The 21,231-nt window shown below is 42.1% G+C and overlaps 5 non-coding genes across 5 annotated transcripts; all 5 read left to right on the top strand.

The window, feature by feature from the left end:
- Window positions 1–3,437: 3,437 nt before the first annotated feature.
- Window positions 3,438–3,519, top strand: trnal-uag. The gene has a single exon. It is a non-coding gene; the product is annotated as a tRNA-Leu (tRNA).
- Window positions 3,520–5,444: 1,925 nt separating this feature from the next.
- On the top strand, window positions 5,445–5,526 carry trnal-uag. Its single transcript has one exon. It is a non-coding gene; the product is annotated as a tRNA-Leu (tRNA).
- A 3,039-nt stretch (window positions 5,527–8,565) lies between these two features.
- trnal-uag lies at window positions 8,566–8,647 on the top strand. Its single transcript has one exon. It is a non-coding gene; the product is annotated as a tRNA-Leu (tRNA).
- A 1,924-nt stretch (window positions 8,648–10,571) lies between these two features.
- trnal-uag lies at window positions 10,572–10,653 on the top strand. The gene has a single exon. It is a non-coding gene; the product is annotated as a tRNA-Leu (tRNA).
- A 4,152-nt stretch (window positions 10,654–14,805) lies between these two features.
- trnal-uag lies at window positions 14,806–14,887 on the top strand. Its single transcript has one exon. It is a non-coding gene; the product is annotated as a tRNA-Leu (tRNA).
- Window positions 14,888–21,231: the final 6,344 nt, after the last annotated feature.

Raw genomic sequence — 21,231 nt, 5'->3', positions numbered from 1 at the left:
GCCAGTAACACATTAAGACACTTTACCTTGCAAATCATTCAGTTCTAGCGCTGTCTTGTACTTACTTTCAAGGTGAATATTAGAAAATGAATGAAGATCACATAAATATTTGGGGGGGATAGTTTTTCTAGTATAGAAGAGCAGAGTGGCGCAGAGGAAGCGTGCTGGGCCCATAACCCAGAGGTCGATGGATCGAAACCATCCTCTGCTAAAGGAAACCTGCGGGGTTCCATGTTATCCCTACCTTGACCGTCCAATGCCATTATAAGGATCTTCATTAAGCTCCTTCCATATGAAGGTAGTAAACAGAACAAAATATCCCAAAACTTACTCCAGCTAAATCGCTGGATTAAGGCTCCAGTCTCTAAGGAGGCGTGGGTTCAAATCCCACCACTGCCACTTAACTCTGTTCAAAGGCCTGGTTTGTATGTTACTGATTAGAGGTACATCATACAGGCCTTTGAATGTTGAATACTTCAAGATCAGGAGTTCCGGAAGGTACTTTCACAATGGAAGAGATAACATGTTTCATGACTTTGGTTTGAGCATTTATTTTTTGCCAGTAAGGCATTACGACACTTTACCTTGCAAATCATTCAGTTCTAGCGCTGTCTTGTACTTACTTTCAAGGTGTATATTAGAAAATGAATTAAGATCACACAAATATTTGGGGGGATAGTTTTTCTAATATAGAAGAGCAGAGTGGCGCAGAGGAAGCGTGCTGGGCCCATAACCCAGAGGTCGATGGATCGAAACCATCCTCTGCTAAAGGAAACTTGTGGGCCTCCATGTTATCCCTACCTTGACCGTCCAATGCCATAGGAAGGATCTTCATTAAGCACCTTCCATATGAAGGTAGTAAGCAGAACAAAATACCCCAAAGCTTACTCCAGTTAAGGCGCTGGATTAAAGCTCCAGTCTCTAAGGAGGCGTGGGTCCAATCACACCACTGCCACTTAACTCTGTTCAAATGCCTGGTTTGTATGTTACGGATTAGAGGTACATCATACAGGCCTTTGAATGTTGAAATCTTCAAGATCAGGACTTCCGGAAGGTACTTTCACAATGGAAGAGATAACATGTTTCATGACTTTGGTTTGAGCATTTATTGCATGCCAGTAACACATTAAGACACTTTACCTTGCAAATCATTCAGTTCTAGCGCTGTCTTGTACTTACTTTCAAGGTGAATATTAGAAAATGAATGAAGATCACAAAAATATTTGGGGGGGATAGTTTTTCTAGTATAGAAGAGCAGAGTGGCGCAGAGGAAGCGTGCTGGGCCCATAACCCAGAGGTCGATGGATCGAAACCATCCTCTGCTAAAGGAAACCTACGGGGTTCCATGTTATCCCTACCTTGACCGTCCAATGCCATTATAAGGATCTTCATTAAGCTCCTTCCATATGAAGGTAGTAAACAGAACAAAATATCCCAAAACTTACTCCAGCTAAATCGCTGGATTAAGGCTCCAGTCTCTAAGGAGGCGTGGGTTCAAATCCCACCACTGCCACTTAACTCTGTTCAAAGGCCTGGTTTGTATGTTACTGATTAGAGGTACATCATACAGGCCTTTGAATGTTGAATACTTCAAGATCAGGAGTTCCGGAAGGTACTTTCACAATGGAAGAGATAACATGTTTCATGACTTTGGTTTGAGCATTTATTTTTTGCCAGTAAGGCATTACGACACTTTACCTTGCAAATCATTCAGTTCTAGCGCTGTCTTGTACTTACTTTCAAGGTGTATATTAGAAAATGAATTAAGATCACACAAATATTTGGGGGGATAGTTTTTCTAATATAGAAGAGCAGAGTGGCGCAGAGGAAGCGTGCTGGGCCCATAACCCAGAGGTCGATGGATCGAAACCATCCTCTGCTAAAGGAAACTTGTGGGCCTCCATGTTATCCCTACCTTGACCGTCCAATGCCATAGGAAGGATCTTCATTAAGCATCTTCCATATGAAGGTAGTAAGCAGAACAAAATACCCCAAAGCTTACTCCAGTTAAGGCGCTGGATTAAAGCTCCAGTCTCTAAGGAGGCGTGGGTCCAATCACACCACTGCCACTTAACTCTGTTCAAATGCCTGGTTTGTATGTTACGGATTAGAGGTACATCATACAGGCCTTTGAATGTTGAAATCTTCAAGATCAGGACTTCCGGAAGGTACTTTCACAATGGAAGAGATAACATGTTTCATGACTTTGGTTTGAGCATTTATTTTTTGCCAGTAACACATTAAGACACTTTACCTTGCAATTCAATCAGTTCTAGCGCTGTCTTATACTTACTTTCAAGGTGAATATTAGAAAATGAATGAAGATCACATAAATATTTGGGGGGGATAGTTTTTCTAGTATAGAAGAGCAGAGTGGCGCAGAGGAAGCGTGCTGGGCCCATAACCCAGAGGTCGATGGATCGAAACCATCCTCTGCTAAAGGAAACCTGCGGGGTTCAATGTTATCCCTACCTTGACCGTCCAATGCCATAGGAAGGATCTTCATTAAGCACCTTCAATATGAAGGTAGTAAGCAGAACAAAATATCCCTGAACTTACTCCAGCTAAGGTGCTGGATTAAGGCTCTAGTCTCTAAGGAGGCGTGGGTTCAAATCCCACCACTGCCACTTAACTCTGTTCAAAGGCCTGGTTTGTATGTTACGGATTAGAGGTACATCATGCAGGCATTTGAATGTTGAATACTTCAAGATCAGCAGTTCCAGAAGGTACTTTCACAATGGAAGAGATTAAAAGTTTCATGAACTTTGGTTTGAGCATTTATTGCATGCCAGTAACACATTAAGACACTTTATCTTGCAATTCAATCAGTTCTAGCGCTGTCTTATACTTACTTTCAAGGTGAATATTAGAAAATGAATGAAGATCACACAAATATTTGGGGGGGATAGTTTTTCTAGTATAGAAGAGCAGAGTGGCACAGAGGAAGTGGCTGGGCCCATAACCCAGAGGTCGATGGATCGAAACCATCCTCTGCTAAAGGAAACTTGTGAGGATCCATGTTATCCCTACCTTGACTTTCCAATGCTATTAGAAGGATCTTCATTAAGCACCTTCCATATGAAGGTACTAAGCAGAACAAAATATCCCAAAGCTGGTGATGTTGGCCTTCAGCCAGCCGCTTGTTGATGGAAATCTTTGGTCAAGTGTCCCTGGACATCATAGAGGTAATGGTGGTGAAAGATCATCAAAACATTGCTGATATCCTCCACCATGTTCACATTTCTTCGGTTTACATTAGAGCTAAAAAAAACTTTAGGGTTAGCAAGATTATTCTTCCCTTTGGTGTGTTTTGTGTAACTTTCCAATGCAGCGGCTTGCCCGAAGAGCCCATGATACGTTGCAGAACTCTTGCACCAGATTGAACTATGTTTCTACAGAAAGCCATCAGGATTGGGAAGAAAAAAGCACTTTGACAAGGTAGTGTGGCCGAGTGGTCTAAGGCGCTGAATTTAGGCTCCAGTCTCTCAGGAGACGTGGGTTCAAATCCCACCACTGCCACTTTACTGTGTTCAAAGGCCTGGTTTGTATGTTACTGATTAGAGGTACATTATGCAGGCATTTGAATGTTGAAAACTTCGAGATCAGGAGTTCCGGAAGGTAATTTCACAATGGAAGAGATAACATGTTTCATGACTTTGGTTTGAGCATTTATTTTTTGCCAGTAACACATTAAGACACTTTACCTTGCAATTCAATCAGTTCTAGCGCTGTCTTATACTTACTTTCAAGGTGAATATTAGAAAATGAATGAAGATCACATAAATATTTGGGGGGGATAGTTTTTCTAGTATAGAAGAGCAGAGTGGCGCAGAGGAAGCGTGCTGGGCCCATAACCCAGAGGTCGATGGATCGAAACCATCCTCTGCTAAAGGAAACTTGTGGGCCTCCATGTTATCCCTACCTTGACCGTCCAATGCCATAGGAAGGATCTTCATTAAGCACCTTCCATATGAAGGTAGTAAGCAGAACAAAATACCCCAAAGCTTACTCCAGTTAAGGCGCTGGATTAAAGCTCCAGTCTCTAAGGAGGCGTGGGTCCAATCACACCACTGCCACTTAACTCTGTTCAAATGCCTGGTTTGTATGTTACGGATTAGAGGTACATCATACAGGCCTTTGAATGTTGAAATCTTCAAGATCAGGACTTCCGGAAGGTACTTTCACAATGGAAGAGATAACATGTTTCATGACTTTGGTTTGAGCATTTATTGCATGCCAGTAACACATTAAGACACTTTACCTTGCAAATCATTCAGTTCTAGCGCTGTCTTGTACTTACTTTCAAGGTGAATATTAGAAAATGAATGAAGATCACATAAATATTTGGGGGGGATAGTTTTTCTAGTATAGAAGAGCAGAGTGGCGCAGAGGAAGCGTGCTGGGCCCATAACCCAGAGGTCGATGGATCGAAACCATCCTCTGCTAAAGGAAACCTGCGGGGTTCCATGTTATCCCTACCTTGACCGTCCAATGCCATTATAAGGATCTTCATTAAGCTCCTTCCATATGAAGGTAGTAAACAGAACAAAATATCCCAAAACTTACTCCAGCTAAATCGCTGGATTAAGGCTCCAGTCTCTAAGGAGGCGTGGGTTCAAATCCCACCACTGCCACTTAACTCTGTTCAAAGGCCTGGTTTGTATGTTACGGATTAGAGGTACATCATGCAGGCATTTGAATGTTGAATACTTCAAGATCAGCAGTTCCAGAAGGTACTTTCACAATGGAAGAGATTAAAAGTTTCATGAACTTTGGTTTGAGCATTTATTGCATGCCAGTAACACATTAAGACACTTTATCTTGCAATTCAATCAGTTCTAGCGCTGTCTTATACTTACTTTCAAGGTGAATATTAGAAAATGAATGAAGATCACACAAATATTTGGGGGGGATAGTTTTTCTAGTATAGAAGAGCAGAGTGGCACAGAGGAAGTGGCTGGGCCCATAACCCAGAGGTCGATGGATCGAAACCATCCTCTGCTAAAGGAAACTTGTGAGGATCCATGTTATCCCTACCTTGACTTTCCAATGCTATTAGAAGGATCTTCATTAAGCACCTTCCATATGAAGGTACTAAGCAGAACAAAATATCCCAAAGCTGGTGATGTTGGCCTTCAGCCAGCCGCTTGTTGATGGAAATCTTTGGTCAAGTGTCCCTGGACATCATAGAGGTAATGGTGGTGAAAGATCATCAAAACATTGCTGATATCCTCCACCATGTTCACATTTCTTCGGTTTACATTAGAGCTAAAAAAAACTTTAGGGTTAGCAAGATTATTCTTCCCTTTGGTGTGTTTTGTGTAACTTTCCAATGCAGCGGCTTGCCCGAAGAGCCCATGATACGTTGCAGAACTCTTGCACCAGATTGAACTATGTTTCTACAGAAAGCCATCAGGATTGGGAAGAAAAAAGCACTTTGACAAGGTAGTGTGGCCGAGTGGTCTAAGGCGCTGAATTTAGGCTCCAGTCTCTCAGGAGACGTGGGTTCAAATCCCACCACTGCCACTTTACTGTGTTCAAAGGCCTGGTTTGTATGTTACTGATTAGAGGTACATTATGCAGGCATTTGAATGTTGAAAACTTCGAGATCAGGAGTTCCGGAAGGTAATTTCACAATGGAAGAGATAACATGTTTCATGACTTTGGTTTGAGCATTTATTTTTTGCCAGTAACACATTAAGACACTTTACCTTGCAATTCAATCAGTTCTAGCGCTGTCTTATACTTACTTTCAAGGTGAATATTAGAAAATGAATGAAGATCACATAAATATTTGGGGGGGATAGTTTTTCTAGTATAGAAGAGCAGAGTGGCGCAGAGGAAGCGTGCTGGGCCCATAACCCAGAGGTCGATGGATCGAAACCATCCTCTGCTAAAGGAAACTTGTGGGCCTCCATGTTATCCCTACCTTGACCGTCCAATGCCATAGGAAGGATCTTCATTAAGCACCTTCCATATGAAGGTAGTAAGCAGAACAAAATACCCCAAAGCTTACTCCAGTTAAGGCGCTGGATTAAAGCTCCAGTCTCTAAGGAGGCGTGGGTCCAATCACACCACTGCCACTTAACTCTGTTCAAATGCCTGGTTTGTATGTTACGGATTAGAGGTACATCATACAGGCCTTTGAATGTTGAAATCTTCAAGATCAGGACTTCCGGAAGGTACTTTCACAATGGAAGAGATAACATGTTTCATGACTTTGGTTTGAGCATTTATTGCATGCCAGTAACACATTAAGACACTTTACCTTGCAAATCATTCAGTTCTAGCGCTGTCTTGTACTTACTTTCAAGGTGAATATTAGAAAATGAATGAAGATCACAAAAATATTTGGGGGGGATAGTTTTTCTAGTATAGAAGAGCAGAGTGGCGCAGAGGAAGCGTGCTGGGCCCATAACCCAGAGGTCGATGGATCGAAACCATCCTCTGCTAAAGGAAACCTACGGGGTTCCATGTTATCCCTACCTTGACCGTCCAATGCCATTATAAGGATCTTCATTAAGCTCCTTCCATATGAAGGTAGTAAACAGAACAAAATATCCCAAAACTTACTCCAGCTAAATCGCTGGATTAAGGCTCCAGTCTCTAAGGAGGCGTGGGTTCAAATCCCACCACTGCCACTTAACTCTGTTCAAAGGCCTGGTTTGTATGTTACTGATTAGAGGTACATCATACAGGCCTTTGAATGTTGAATACTTCAAGATCAGGAGTTCCGGAAGGTACTTTCACAATGGAAGAGATAACATGTTTCATGACTTTGGTTTGAGCATTTATTTTTTGCCAGTAAGGCATTACGACACTTTACCTTGCAAATCATTCAGTTCTAGCGCTGTCTTGTACTTACTTTCAAGGTGTATATTAGAAAATGAATTAAGATCACACAAATATTTGGGGGGATAGTTTTTCTAATATAGAAGAGCAGAGTGGCGCAGAGGAAGCGTGCTGGGCCCATAACCCAGAGGTCGATGGATCGAAACCATCCTCTGCTAAAGGAAACTTGTGGGCCTCCATGTTATCCCTACCTTGACCGTCCAATGCCATAGGAAGGATCTTCATTAAGCATCTTCCATATGAAGGTAGTAAGCAGAACAAAATACCCCAAAGCTTACTCCAGTTAAGGCGCTGGATTAAAGCTCCAGTCTCTAAGGAGGCGTGGGTCCAATCACACCACTGCCACTTAACTCTGTTCAAATGCCTGGTTTGTATGTTACGGATTAGAGGTACATCATACAGGCCTTTGAATGTTGAAATCTTCAAGATCAGGACTTCCGGAAGGTACTTTCACAATGGAAGAGATAACATGTTTCATGACTTTGGTTTGAGCATTTATTTTTTGCCAGTAACACATTAAGACACTTTACCTTGCAATTCAATCAGTTCTAGCGCTGTCTTATACTTACTTTCAAGGTGAATATTAGAAAATGAATGAAGATCACATAAATATTTGGGGGGGATAGTTTTTCTAGTATAGAAGAGCAGAGTGGCGCAGAGGAAGCGTGCTGGGCCCATAACCCAGAGGTCGATGGATCGAAACCATCCTCTGCTAAAGGAAACCTGCGGGGTTCAATGTTATCCCTACCTTGACCGTCCAATGCCATAGGAAGGATCTTCATTAAGCACCTTCAATATGAAGGTAGTAAGCAGAACAAAATATCCCTGAACTTACTCCAGCTAAGGTGCTGGATTAAGGCTCTAGTCTCTAAGGAGGCGTGGGTTCAAATCCCACCACTGCCACTTAACTCTGTTCAAAGGCCTGGTTTGTATGTTACGGATTAGAGGTACATCATGCAGGCATTTGAATGTTGAATACTTCAAGATCAGCAGTTCCAGAAGGTACTTTCACAATGGAAGAGATTAAAAGTTTCATGAACTTTGGTTTGAGCATTTATTGCATGCCAGTAACACATTAAGACACTTTATCTTGCAATTCAATCAGTTCTAGCGCTGTCTTATACTTACTTTCAAGGTGAATATTAGAAAATGAATGAAGATCACACAAATATTTGGGGGGGATAGTTTTTCTAGTATAGAAGAGCAGAGTGGCACAGAGGAAGTGGCTGGGCCCATAACCCAGAGGTCGATGGATCGAAACCATCCTCTGCTAAAGGAAACTTGTGAGGATCCATGTTATCCCTACCTTGACTTTCCAATGCTATTAGAAGGATCTTCATTAAGCACCTTCCATATGAAGGTACTAAGCAGAACAAAATATCCCAAAGCTGGTGATGTTGGCCTTCAGCCAGCCGCTTGTTGATGGAAATCTTTGGTCAAGTGTCCCTGGACATCATAGAGGTAATGGTGGTGAAAGATCATCAAAACATTGCTGATATCCTCCACCATGTTCACATTTCTTCGGTTTACATTAGAGCTAAAAAAAACTTTAGGGTTAGCAAGATTATTCTTCCCTTTGGTGTGTTTTGTGTAACTTTCCAATGCAGCGGCTTGCCCGAAGAGCCCATGATACGTTGCAGAACTCTTGCACCAGATTGAACTATGTTTCTACAGAAAGCCATCAGGATTGGGAAGAAAAAAGCACTTTGACAAGGTAGTGTGGCCGAGTGGTCTAAGGCGCTGAATTTAGGCTCCAGTCTCTCAGGAGACGTGGGTTCAAATCCCACCACTGCCACTTTACTGTGTTCAAAGGCCTGCTTTGTATGTTACTGATTAGAGGTACATTATGCAGGCATTTGAATGTTGAAAACTTCGAGATCAGGAGTTCCGGAAGGTAATTTCACAATGGAAGAGATAACATGTTTCATGACTTTGGTTTGAGCATTTATTTTTTGCCAGTAACACATTAAGACACTTTACCTTGCAATTCAATCAGTTCTAGCGCTGTCTTATACTTACTTTCAAGGTGAATATTAGAAAATGAATGAAGATCACATAAATATTTGGGGGGATAGTTTTTCTAGTATAGAAGAGCAGAGTGGCGCAGAGGAAGCGTGCTGGGCCCATAACCCAGAGGTCGATGGATCGAAACCATCCTCTGCTAAAGGAAACTTGTGGGCCTCCATGTTATCCCTACCTTGACCGTCCAATGCCATAGGAAGGATCTTCATTAAGCACCTTCCATATGAAGGTAGTAAGCAGAACAAAATACCCCAAAGCTTACTCCAGTTAAGGCGCTGGATTAAAGCTCCAGTCTCTAAGGAGGCGTGGGTCCAATCACACCACTGCCACTTAACTCTGTTCAAATGCCTGGTTTGTATGTTACGGATTAGAGGTACATCATACAGGCCTTTGAATGTTGAAATCTTCAAGATCAGGACTTCCGGAAGGTACTTTCACAATGGAAGAGATAACATGTTTCATGACTTTGGTTTGAGCATTTATTGCATGCCAGTAACACATTAAGACACTTTACCTTGCAAATCATTCAGTTCTAGCGCTGTCTTGTACTTACTTTCAAGGTGAATATTAGAAAATGAATGAAGATCACATAAATATTTGGGGGGGATAGTTTTTCTAGTATAGAAGAGCAGAGTGGCGCAGAGGAAGCGTGCTGGGCCCATAACCCAGAGGTCGATGGATCGAAACCATCCTCTGCTAAAGGAAACCTGCGGGGTTCCATGTTATCCCTACCTTGACCGTCCAATGCCATTATAAGGATCTTCATTAAGCTCCTTCCATATGAAGGTAGTAAACAGAACAAAATATCCCAAAACTTACTCCAGCTAAATCGCTGGATTAAGGCTCCAGTCTCTAAGGAGGCGTGGGTTCAAATCCCACCACTGCCACTTAACTCTGTTCAAAGGCCTGGTTTGTATGTTACGGATTAGAGGTACATCATGCAGGCATTTGAATGTTGAATACTTCAAGATCAGCAGTTCCAGAAGGTACTTTCACAATGGAAGAGATTAAAAGTTTCATGAACTTTGGTTTGAGCATTTATTGCATGCCAGTAACACATTAAGACACTTTATCTTGCAATTCAATCAGTTCTAGCGCTGTCTTATACTTACTTTCAAGGTGAATATTAGAAAATGAATGAAGATCACACAAATATTTGGGGGGGATAGTTTTTCTAGTATAGAAGAGCAGAGTGGCACAGAGGAAGTGGCTGGGCCCATAACCCAGAGGTCGATGGATCGAAACCATCCTCTGCTAAAGGAAACTTGTGAGGATCCATGTTATCCCTACCTTGACTTTCCAATGCTATTAGAAGGATCTTCATTAAGCACCTTCCATATGAAGGTACTAAGCAGAACAAAATATCCCAAAGCTGGTGATGTTGGCCTTCAGCCAGCCGCTTGTTGATGGAAATCTTTGGTCAAGTGTCCCTGGACATCATAGAGGTAATGGTGGTGAAAGATCATCAAAACATTGCTGATATCCTCCACCATGTTCACATTTCTTCGGTTTACATTAGAGCTAAAAAAAACTTTAGGGTTAGCAAGATTATTCTTCCCTTTGGTGTGTTTTGTGTAACTTTCCAATGCAGCGGCTTGCCCGAAGAGCCCATGATACGTTGCAGAACTCTTGCACCAGATTGAACTATGTTTCTACAGAAAGCCATCAGGATTGGGAAGAAAAAAGCACTTTGACAAGGTAGTGTGGCCGAGTGGTCTAAGGCGCTGAATTTAGGCTCCAGTCTCTCAGGAGACGTGGGTTCAAATCCCACCACTGCCACTTTACTGTGTTCAAAGGCCTGGTTTGTATGTTACTGATTAGAGGTACATTATGCAGGCATTTGAATGTTGAAAACTTCGAGATCAGGAGTTCCGGAAGGTAATTTCACAATGGAAGAGATAACATGTTTCATGACTTTGGTTTGAGCATTTATTTTTTGCCAGTAACACATTAAGACACTTTACCTTGCAATTCAATCAGTTCTAGCGCTGTCTTATACTAATTTCAAGGTGAATATTAGAAAATGAATGAAGATCACATAAATATTTGGGGGGGATAGTTTTTCTAGTATAGAAGAGCAGAGTGGCGCAGAGGAAGCGTGCTGGGCCCATAACCCAGAGGTCGATGGATCGAAACCATCCTCTGCTAAAGGAAACTTGTGGGCCTCCATGTTATCCCTACCTTGACCGTCCAATGCCATAGGAAGGATCTTCATTAAGCACCTTCCATATGAAGGTAGTAAGCAGAACAAAATACCCCAAAGCTTACTCCAGTTAAGGCGCTGGATTAAAGCTCCAGTCTCTAAGGAGGCGTGGGTCCAATCACACCACTGCCACTTAACTCTGTTCAAATGCCTGGTTTGTATGTTATGGATTAGAGGTACATCATACAGGCCTTTGAATGTTGAAATCTTCAAGATCAGGACTTCCGGAAGGTACTTTCACAATGGAAGAGATAACATGTTTCATGACTTTGGTTTGAGCATTTATTGCATGCCAGTAACACATTAAGACACTTTACCTTGCAAATCATTCAGTTCTAGCGCTGTCTTGTACTTACTTTCAAGGTGAATATTAGAAAATGAATGAAGATCACATAAATATTTGGGGGGGATAGTTTTTCTAGTATAGAAGAGCAGAGTGGCGCAGAGGAAGCGTGCTGGGCCCATAACCCAGAGGTCGATGGATCGAAACCATCCTCTGCTAAAGGAAACCTGCGGGGTTCCATGTTATCCCTACCTTGACCGTCCAATGCCATTATAAGGATCTTCATTAAGCTCCTTCCATATGAAGGTAGTAAACAGAACAAAATATCCCAAAACTTACTCCAGCTAAATCGCTGGATTAAGGCTCCAGTCTCTAAGGAGGCGTGGGTTCAAATCCCACCACTGCCACTTAACTCTGTTCAAAGGCCTGGTTTGTATGTTACTGATTAGAGGTACATCATACAGGCCTTTGAATGTTGAATACTTCAAGATCAGGAGTTCCGGAAGGTACTTTCACAATGGAAGAGATAACATGTTTCATGACTTTGGTTTGAGCATTTATTTTTTGCCAGTAAGGCATTACGACACTTTACCTTGCAAATCATTCAGTTCTAGCGCTGTCTTGTACTTACTTTCAAGGTGTATATTAGAAAATGAATTAAGATCACACAAATATTTGGGGGGATAGTTTTTCTAATATAGAAGAGCAGAGTGGCGCAGAGGAAGCGTGCTGGGCCCATAACCCAGAGGTCGATGGATCGAAACCATCCTCTGCTAAAGGAAACTTGTGGGCCTCCATGTTATCCCTACCTTGACCGTCCAATGCCATAGGAAGGATCTTCATTAAGCACCTTCCATATGAAGGTAGTAAGCAGAACAAAATACCCCAAAGCTTACTCCAGTTAAGGCACTGGATTAAAGCTCCAGTCTCTAAGGAGGCGTGGGTCCAATCACACCACTGCCACTTAACTCTGTTCAAATGCCTGGTTTGTATGTTACGGATTAGAGGTACATCATACAGGCCTTTGAATGTTGAAATCTTCAAGATCAGGACTTCCGGAAGGTACTTTCACAATGGAAGAGATAACATGTTTCATGACTTTGGTTTGAGCATTTATTGCATGCCAGTAACACATTAAGACACTTTACCTTGCAAATCATTCAGTTCTAGCGCTGTCTTGTACTTACTTTCAAGGTGAATATTAGAAAATGAATGAAGATCACAAAAATATTTGGGGGGGATAGTTTTTCTAGTATAGAAGAGCAGAGTGGCGCAGAGGAAGCGTGCTGGGCCCATAACCCAGAGGTCGATGGATCGAAACCATCCTCTGCTAAAGGAAACTTGTGGGCCTCCATGTTATCCCTACCTTGACCGTCCAATGCCATTATAAGGATCTTCATTAAGCTCCTTCCATATGAAGGTAGTAAACAGAACAAAATATCCCAAAACTTACTCCAGCTAAATCGCTGGATTAAGGCTCCAGTCTCTAAGGAGGCGTGGGTTCAAATCCCACCACTGCCACTTAACTCTGTTCAAAGGCCTGGTTTGTATGTTACTGATTAGAGGTACATCATACAGGCCTTTGAATGTTGAATACTTCAAGATCAGGAGTTCCGGAAGGTACTTTCACAATGGAAGAGATAACATGTTTCATGACTTTGGTTTGAGCATTTATTTTTTGCCAGTAAGGCATTACGACACTTTACCTTGCAAATCATTCAGTTCTAGCGCTGTCTTGTACTTACTTTCAAGGTGTATATTAGAAAATGAATTAAGATCACACAAATATTTGGGGGGATAGTTTTTCTAATATAGAAGAGCAGAGTGGCGCAGAGGAAGCGTGCTGGGCCCATAACCCAGAGGTCGATGGATCGAAACCATCCTCTGCTAAAGGAAACTTGTGGGCCTCCATGTTATCCCTACCTTGACCGTCCAATGCCATAGGAAGGATCTTCATTAAGCACCTTCCATATGAAGGTAGTAAGCAGAACAAAATACCCCAAAGCTTACTCCAGTTAAGGCGCTGGATTAAAGCTCCAGTCTCTAAGGAGGCGTGGGTCCAATCACACCACTGCCACTTAACTCTGTTCAAATGCCTGGTTTGTATGTTACGGATTAGAGGTACATCATACAGGCCTTTGAATGTTGAAATCTTCAAGATCAGGACTTCCGGAAGGTACTTTCACAATGGAAGAGATAACATGTTTCATGACTTTGGTTTGAGCATTTATTTTTTGCCAGTAACACATTAAGACACTTTACCTTGCAATTCAATCAGTTCTAGCGCTGTCTTATACTTACTTTCAAGGTGAATATTAGAAAATGAATGAAGATCACATAAATATTTGGGGGGGATAGTTTTTCTAGTATAGAAGAGCAGAGTGGCGCAGAGGAAGCGTGCTGGGCCCATAACCCAGAGGTCGATGGATCGAAACCATCCTCTGCTAAAGGAAACCTGCGGGGTTCAATGTTATCCCTACCTTGACCGTCCAATGCCATAGGAAGGATCTTCATTAAGCACCTTCAATATGAAGGTAGTAAGCAGAACAAAATATCCCTGAACTTACTCCAGCTAAGGTGCTGGATTAAGGCTCTAGTCTCTAAGGAGGCGTGGGTTCAAATCCCACCACTGCCACTTAACTCTGTTCAAAGGCCTGGTTTGTATGTTACGGATTAGAGGTACATCATGCAGGCATTTGAATGTTGAATACTTCAAGATCAGCAGTTCCAGAAGGTACTTTCACAATGGAAGAGATTAAAAGTTTCATGAACTTTGGTTTGAGCATTTATTGCATGCCAGTAACACATTAAGACACTTTATCTTGCAATTCAATCAGTTCTAGCGCTGTCTTATACTTACTTTCAAGGTGAATATTAGAAAATGAATGAAGATCACACAAATATTTGGGGGGGATAGTTTTTCTAGTATAGAAGAGCAGAGTGGCACAGAGGAAGTGGCTGGGCCCATAACCCAGAGGTCGATGGATCGAAACCATCCTCTGCTAAAGGAAACTTGTGAGGATCCATGTTATCCCTACCTTGACTTTCCAATGCTATTAGAAGGATCTTCATTAAGCACCTTCCATATGAAGGTACTAAGCAGAACAAAATATCCCAAAGCTGGTGATGTTGGCCTTCAGCCAGCCGCTTGTTGATGGAAATCTTTGGTCAAGTGTCCCTGGACATCATAGAGGTAATGGTGGTGAAAGATCATCAAAACATTGCTGATATCCTCCACCATGTTCACATTTCTTCGGTTTACATTAGAGCTAAAAAAAACTTTAGGGTTAGCAAGATTATTCTTCCCTTTGGTGTGTTTTGTGTAACTTTCCAATGCAGCGGCTTGCCCGAAGAGCCCATGATACGTTGCAGAACTCTTGCACCAGATTGAACTATGTTTCTACAGAAAGCCATCAGGATTGGGAAGAAAAAAGCACTTTGACAAGGTAGTGTGGCCGAGTGGTCTAAGGCGCTGAATTTAGGCTCCAGTCTCTCAGGAGACGTGGGTTCAAATCCCACCACTGCCACTTTACTGTGTTCAAAGGCCTGGTTTGTATGTTACTGATTAGAGGTACATTATGCAGGCATTTGAATGTTGAAAACTTCGAGATCAGGAGTTCCGGAAGGTAATTTCACAATGGAAGAGATAACATGTTTCATGACTTTGGTTTGAGCATTTATTTTTTGCCAGTAACACATTAAGACACTTTACCTTGCAATTCAATCAGTTCTAGCGCTGTCTTATACTTACTTTCAAGGTGAATATTAGAAAATGAATGAAGATCACATAAATATTTGGGGGGATAGTTTTTCTAGTATAGAAGAGCAGAGTGGCGCAGAGGAAGCGTGCTGGGCCCATAACCCAGAGGTCGATGGATCGAAACCATCCTCTGCTAAAGGAAACCTGCGGGGTTCCATGTTATCCCTACCTTGACCGTCCAATACCATTATAAGGATCTTCATTAAGCTCCTTCCATATGAAGGTAGTAAACAGAACAAAATATCCCAAAATTTACTCCAGCTAAATCGCTGGATTAAGGCTCCAGTCTCTAAGGAGGCGTGGGTTCAAATCCCACCACTGCCACTTAACTCTGTTATAAGGCCTGGTTTGTATGTTACTGATTAGAGGTACATCATACAGGCATTTGAATGTTGAAAACTTCGAGATCAGGAGTTCCGGAAGGTAATTTCACAATGGAAGAGATAACATGTTTCATGACTTTGGTTTGAGCATTTATTTTTTGCCAGTAACACATTAAGACACTTTACCTTGCAATTCAATCAGTTCTAGCGCTGTCTTATACTTACTTTCAAGGTGAATATTAGAAAATGAATGAAGATCACATAAATATTTGGGGGGGATAGTTTTTCTAGTATAGAAGAGCAGAGTGGCGCAGAGGAAGCGTGCTGGGCCCATAACCCAGAGGTCGATGGATCGAAACCATCCTCTGCTAAAGGAAACCTGCGGGGTTCCATGTTATCCCTACCTTGACCGTCCAATGCCATTATAAGGATCTTCATTAAGCTCCTTCCATATGAAGGTAGTAAACAGAACAAAATATCCCAAAACTTACTCCAGCTAAATCGCTGGATTAAGGCTCCAGTCTCTAAGGAGGCGTGGGTTCAAATCCCACCACTGCCACTTAACTCTGTTCAAAGGCCTGGTTTGTATGTTACTGATTAGAGGTACATCATACAGGCCTTTGAATGTTGAATACTTCAAGATCAGGAGTTCCGGAAGGTACTTTCACAATGGAAGAGATAACATGTTTCATGACTTTGGTTTGAGCATTTATTTTTTGCCAGTAAGGCATTACGACACTTTACCTTGCAAATCATTCAGTTCTAGCGCTGTCTTGTACTTACTTTCAAGGTGTATATTAGAAAATGAATTAAGATCACACAAATATTTGGGGGGATAGTTTTTCTAATATAGAAGAGCAGAGTGGCGCAGAGGAAGCGTGCTGGGCCCATAACCCAGAGGTCGATGGATCGAAACCATCCTCTGCTAAAGGAAACTTGTGGGCCTCCATGTTATCCCTACCTTGACCGTCCAATGCCATAGGAAGGATCTTCATTAAGCACCTTCCATATGAAGGTAGTAAGCAGAACAAAATACCCCAAAGCTTACTCCAGTTAAGGCGCTGGATTAAAGCTCCAGTCTCTAAGGAGGCGTGGGTCCAATCACACCACTGCCACTTAACTCTGTTCAAATGCCTGGTTTGTATGTTACGGATTAGAGGTACATCATACAGGCCTTTGAATGTTGAAATCTTCAAGATCAGGACTTCCGGAAGGTACTTTCACAATGGAAGAGATAACATGTTTCATGACTTTGGTTTGAGCATTTATTGCATGCCAGTAACACATTAAGACACTTTACCTTGCAAATCATTCAGTTCTAGCGCTGTCTTGTACTTACTTTCAAGGTGAATATTAGAAAATGAATGAAGATCACATAAATATTTGGGGGGGATAGTTTTTCTAGTATAGAAGAGCAGAGTGGCGCAGAGGAAGCGTGCTGGGCCCATAACCCAGAGGTCGATGGATCGAAACCATCCTCTGCTAAAGGAAACCTGCGGGGTTCCATGTTATCCCTACCTTGACCGTCCAATGCCATTATAAGGATCTTCATTAAGCTCCTTCCATATGAAGGTAGTAAACAGAACAAAATATCCCAAAACTTACTCCAGCTAAATCGCTGGATTAAGGCTCCAGTCTCTAAGGAGGCGTGGGTTCAAATCCCACCACTGCCACTTAACTCTGTTCAAAGGCCTGGTTTGTATGTTACTGATTAGAGGTACATCATACAGGCCTTTGAATGTTGAATACTTCAAGATCAGGAGTTCCGGAAGGTACTTTCACAATGGAAGAGATAACATGTTTCATGACTTTGGTTTGAGCATTTATTTTTTGCCAGTAAGGCATTACGACACTTTACCTTGCAAATCATTCAGTTCTAGCGCTGTCTTGTACTTACTTTCAAGGTGTATATTAGAAAATGAATTAAGATCACACAAATATTTGGGGGGATAGTTTTTCTAGTATAGAAGAGCAGAGTGGCGCAGAGGAAGCGTGCTGGGCCCATAACCCAGAGGTCGATGGATCGAAACCATCCTCTGCTAAAGGAAACCTGCGGGGTTCCATGTTATCCCTACCTTGACCGTCCAATGCCATTATAAGGATCTTCATTAAGCTCCTTCCATATGAAGGTAGTAAACAGAACAAAATATCCCAAAATTTACTCCAGCTAAATCGCTGGATTAAGGCTCCAGTCTCTAAGGAGGCGTGGGTTCAAATCCCACCACTGCCACTTAACTCTGTTCAAAGGCCTGGTTTGTATGTTACTGATTAGAGGTACATCATACAGGCATTTGAATGTTGAAAACTTCGAGATCAGGAGTTCCGGAAGGTAATTTCACAATGGAAGAGATAACATGTTTCATGACTTTGGTTTGAGCATTTATTTTTTGCCAGTAACACATTAAGACACTTTACCTTGCAATTCAATCAGTTCTAGCGCTGTCTTATACTTACTTTCAAGGTGAATATTAGAAAATGAATGAAGATCACATAAATATTTGGGGGGGATAGTTTTTCTAGTATAGAAGAGCAGAGTGGCGCAGAGGAAGCGTGCTGGGCCCATAACCCAGAGGTCGATGGATCGAAACCATCCTCTGCTAAAGGAAACCTGCGGGCTTCCATGTTATCCCTACCTTGACCGTCCAATGCCATTATAAGGATCTTCATTAAGCTCCTTCCATATGAAGGTAGTAAACAGAACAAAATATCCCAAAACTTACTCCAGCTAAATCGCTGGATTAAGGCTCCAGTCTCTAAGGAGGCGTGGGTTCAAATCCCACCACTGCCACTTAACTCTGTTCAAAGGCCTGGTTTGTATGTTACTGATTAGAGGTACATCATACAGGCCTTTGAATGTTGAATACTTCAAGATCAGGAGTTCCGGAAGGTACTTTCACAATGGAAGAGATAACATGTTTCATGACTTTGGTTTGAGCATTTATTTTTTGCCAGTAAGGCATTACGACACTTTACCTTGCAAATCATTCAGTTCTAGCGCTGTCTTGTACTTACTTTCAAGGTGTATATTAGAAAATGAATTAAGATCACACAAATATTTGGGGGGATAGTTTTTCTAATATAGAAGAGCAGAGTGGCGCAGAGGAAGCGTGCTGGGCCCATAACCCAGAGGTCGATGGATCGAAACCATCCTCTGCTAAAGGAAACTTGTGGGCCTCCATGTTATCCCTACCTTGACCGTCCAATGCCATAGGAAGGATCTTCATTAAGCACCTTCCATATGAAGGTAGTAAGCAGAACAAAATACCCCAAAGCTTACTCCAGTTAAGGCGCTGGATTAAAGCTCCAGTCTCTAAGGAGGCGTGGGTCCAATCACACCACTGCCACTTAACTCTGTTCAAATGCCTGGTTTGTATGTTACGGATTAGAGGTACATCATACAGGCCTTTGAATGTTGAAATCTTCAAGATCAGGACTTCCGGAAGGTACTTTCACAATGGAAGAGATAACATGTTTCATGACTTTGGTTTGAGCATTTATTGCATGCCAGTAACACATTAAGACACTTTACCTTGCAAATCATTCAGTTCTAGCGCTGTCTTATACTTACTTTGACGGTGAATATTAGAAAATGAATTAAGATCACACAAATATTTGGGGGGATAGTTTTTCTAATATAGAAGAGCAGAGTGGCGCAGAGGAAGCGTGCTGGGCCCATAACCCAGAGGTCGATGGATCGAAACCATCCTCTTCTAAAGGAAACTTGTGGGCCTCCATGTTATCCCTACCTTGACCGTCCAATGCCATAGGAAGGATCTTCATTAAGCACCTTCCATATGAAGGTAGTAAGCAGAACAAAATACCCCAAAGCTTACTCCAGTTAAGGCGCTGGATTAAAGCTCCAGTCTCTAAGGAGGCGTGGGTCCAATCACACCACTGCCACTTAACTCTGTTCAAATGCCTGGTTTGTATGTTACGGATTAGAGGTACATCATACAGGCCTTTGAATGTTGAAATCTTCAAGATCAGGACTTCCGGAAGGTACTTTCACAATGGAAGAGATAACATGTTTCATGACTTTGGTTTGAGCATTTATTTTTTGCCAGTAACACATTAAGACACTTTACCTTGCAATTCAATCAGTTCTAGCGCTGTCTTATACTTACTTTCAAGGTGAATATTAGAAAATGAATGAAGATCACATAAATATTTGGGGGGGATAGTTTTTCTAGTATAGAAGAGCAGAGTGGCGCAGAGGAAGCGTGCTGGGCCCATAACCCAGAGGTCGATGGATCGAAACCATCCTCTGCTAAAGGAAACCTGCGGGGTTCAATGTTATCCCTACCTTGACCGTCCAATGCCATAGGAAGGATCTTCATTAAGCACCTTCAATATGAAGGTAGTAAGCAGAACAAAATATCCCTGAACTTACTCCAGCTAAGGTGCTGGATTAAGGCTCTAGTCTCTAAGGAGGCGTGGGTTCAAATCCCACCACTGCCACTTAACTCTGTTCAAAGGCCTGGTTTGTATGTTACGGATTAGAGGTACATCATGCAGGCATTTGAATGTTGAATACTTCAAGATCAGGAGTTCCGGAAGGTACTTTCACAATGGAAGAGATAACATGTTTCATGACTTTGATTTGAGCATTTATTTTTTGCCAGGAAGGCATTACGACACTTTAACTTGCAAATCATTCAGTTCTAGCGCTGTCTTGTACTTACTTTCAAGGTGTATATTAGAAAATGAATGAAGATCACACAAATATTTGGGGGGATAGTTTTTCAGGTAGAGAAGAGCAGAGTGGCGCAGAGGAAGCGTGCTGGGCCCATAACCCAGAGGTCGATGGATCGAAACCATCCTCTGCTAAAGGAAAATTGTGGGGCTCCATGTTATCCCTACCTTGACCGTCCAATGCCATAGGAAGGATCTTCATTAAGCACCTTCCATATGAAGGTGCTTAATGAAAGCTTACTCCAGCTAAGGCGCTGGATTAAGGCTCCAGTCTCTAAGGAGGCTTGGGTTCAAATCCCGCCACTGCTACTTAACTCTGTTCAAAGTTCTGGTTTGTATGTTACGGATTAGAGGTACATCATGCAGGCATTTGAATGTTGAATACTTCAGGATCAGGACTTCCGGAAGGTACTTTCACAATGGAAGAGATAACATGTTTCATGACTTTGGTTTGAGAATTTATGGCATATCAGTAACGCATTAAGACACTTTACCTTGCAAATCATTCAGTTCTAGCGCTGTGTGATACTTACTTTCAAGGTGCATATTAGAAAATGAATGAAGATCACACAAATATTTGGGGGGATAGTTTTTCAGGTAGAGAAGAGCAGAGTGGCGCAGAGGAAGCGTGCTGGGCCCATAACCCAGAGGTCGATGGATCGAAACCATCCTCTGCTAAAGGAAACTTGTGGGGATCCATGTTATCCCTACCTTGACTTTCCAATGCTATTAGAAGGATCTTCATTAAGCACCTTCCATATGAAGGTACTAACCAGAACAAAATATCCCAAAGCTGGTGATGTCGGCCTTGAGCCAGCTGCTTGTTGATGGAACTTTTTGGTCAAGTGTCCCTGGACATCATAGAGGTAATGGTGGTGAAAGCTCATCAAAACAGTCCTGATATCCTCCACCATGTTGACATTTCCGCGGTTTACATTAGAGCTAAACAAAACTTTAGGGGTAGCAAGATTATTCTTCCCTTTGGTGTGTTTTGTGTAACTTTCCAATGCAGCGGCTTGCCCGAAGAGGCCATGATATGTTGCAGAACTCTTGCACCAGATTGAACTATGTTTCTACAGAAAGCCATCAGAATTTG

Source organism: Scophthalmus maximus, chromosome 9, assembly GCF_022379125.1.
Source record: "Scophthalmus maximus strain ysfricsl-2021 chromosome 9, ASM2237912v1, whole genome shotgun sequence".
Taxonomy (NCBI): Eukaryota; Metazoa; Chordata; class Actinopteri; order Pleuronectiformes; family Scophthalmidae; genus Scophthalmus; species Scophthalmus maximus.
The sequence above is the reverse complement of the archived record's forward strand: the minus strand, read 5'-3'. Positions and strand labels throughout refer to the sequence as shown.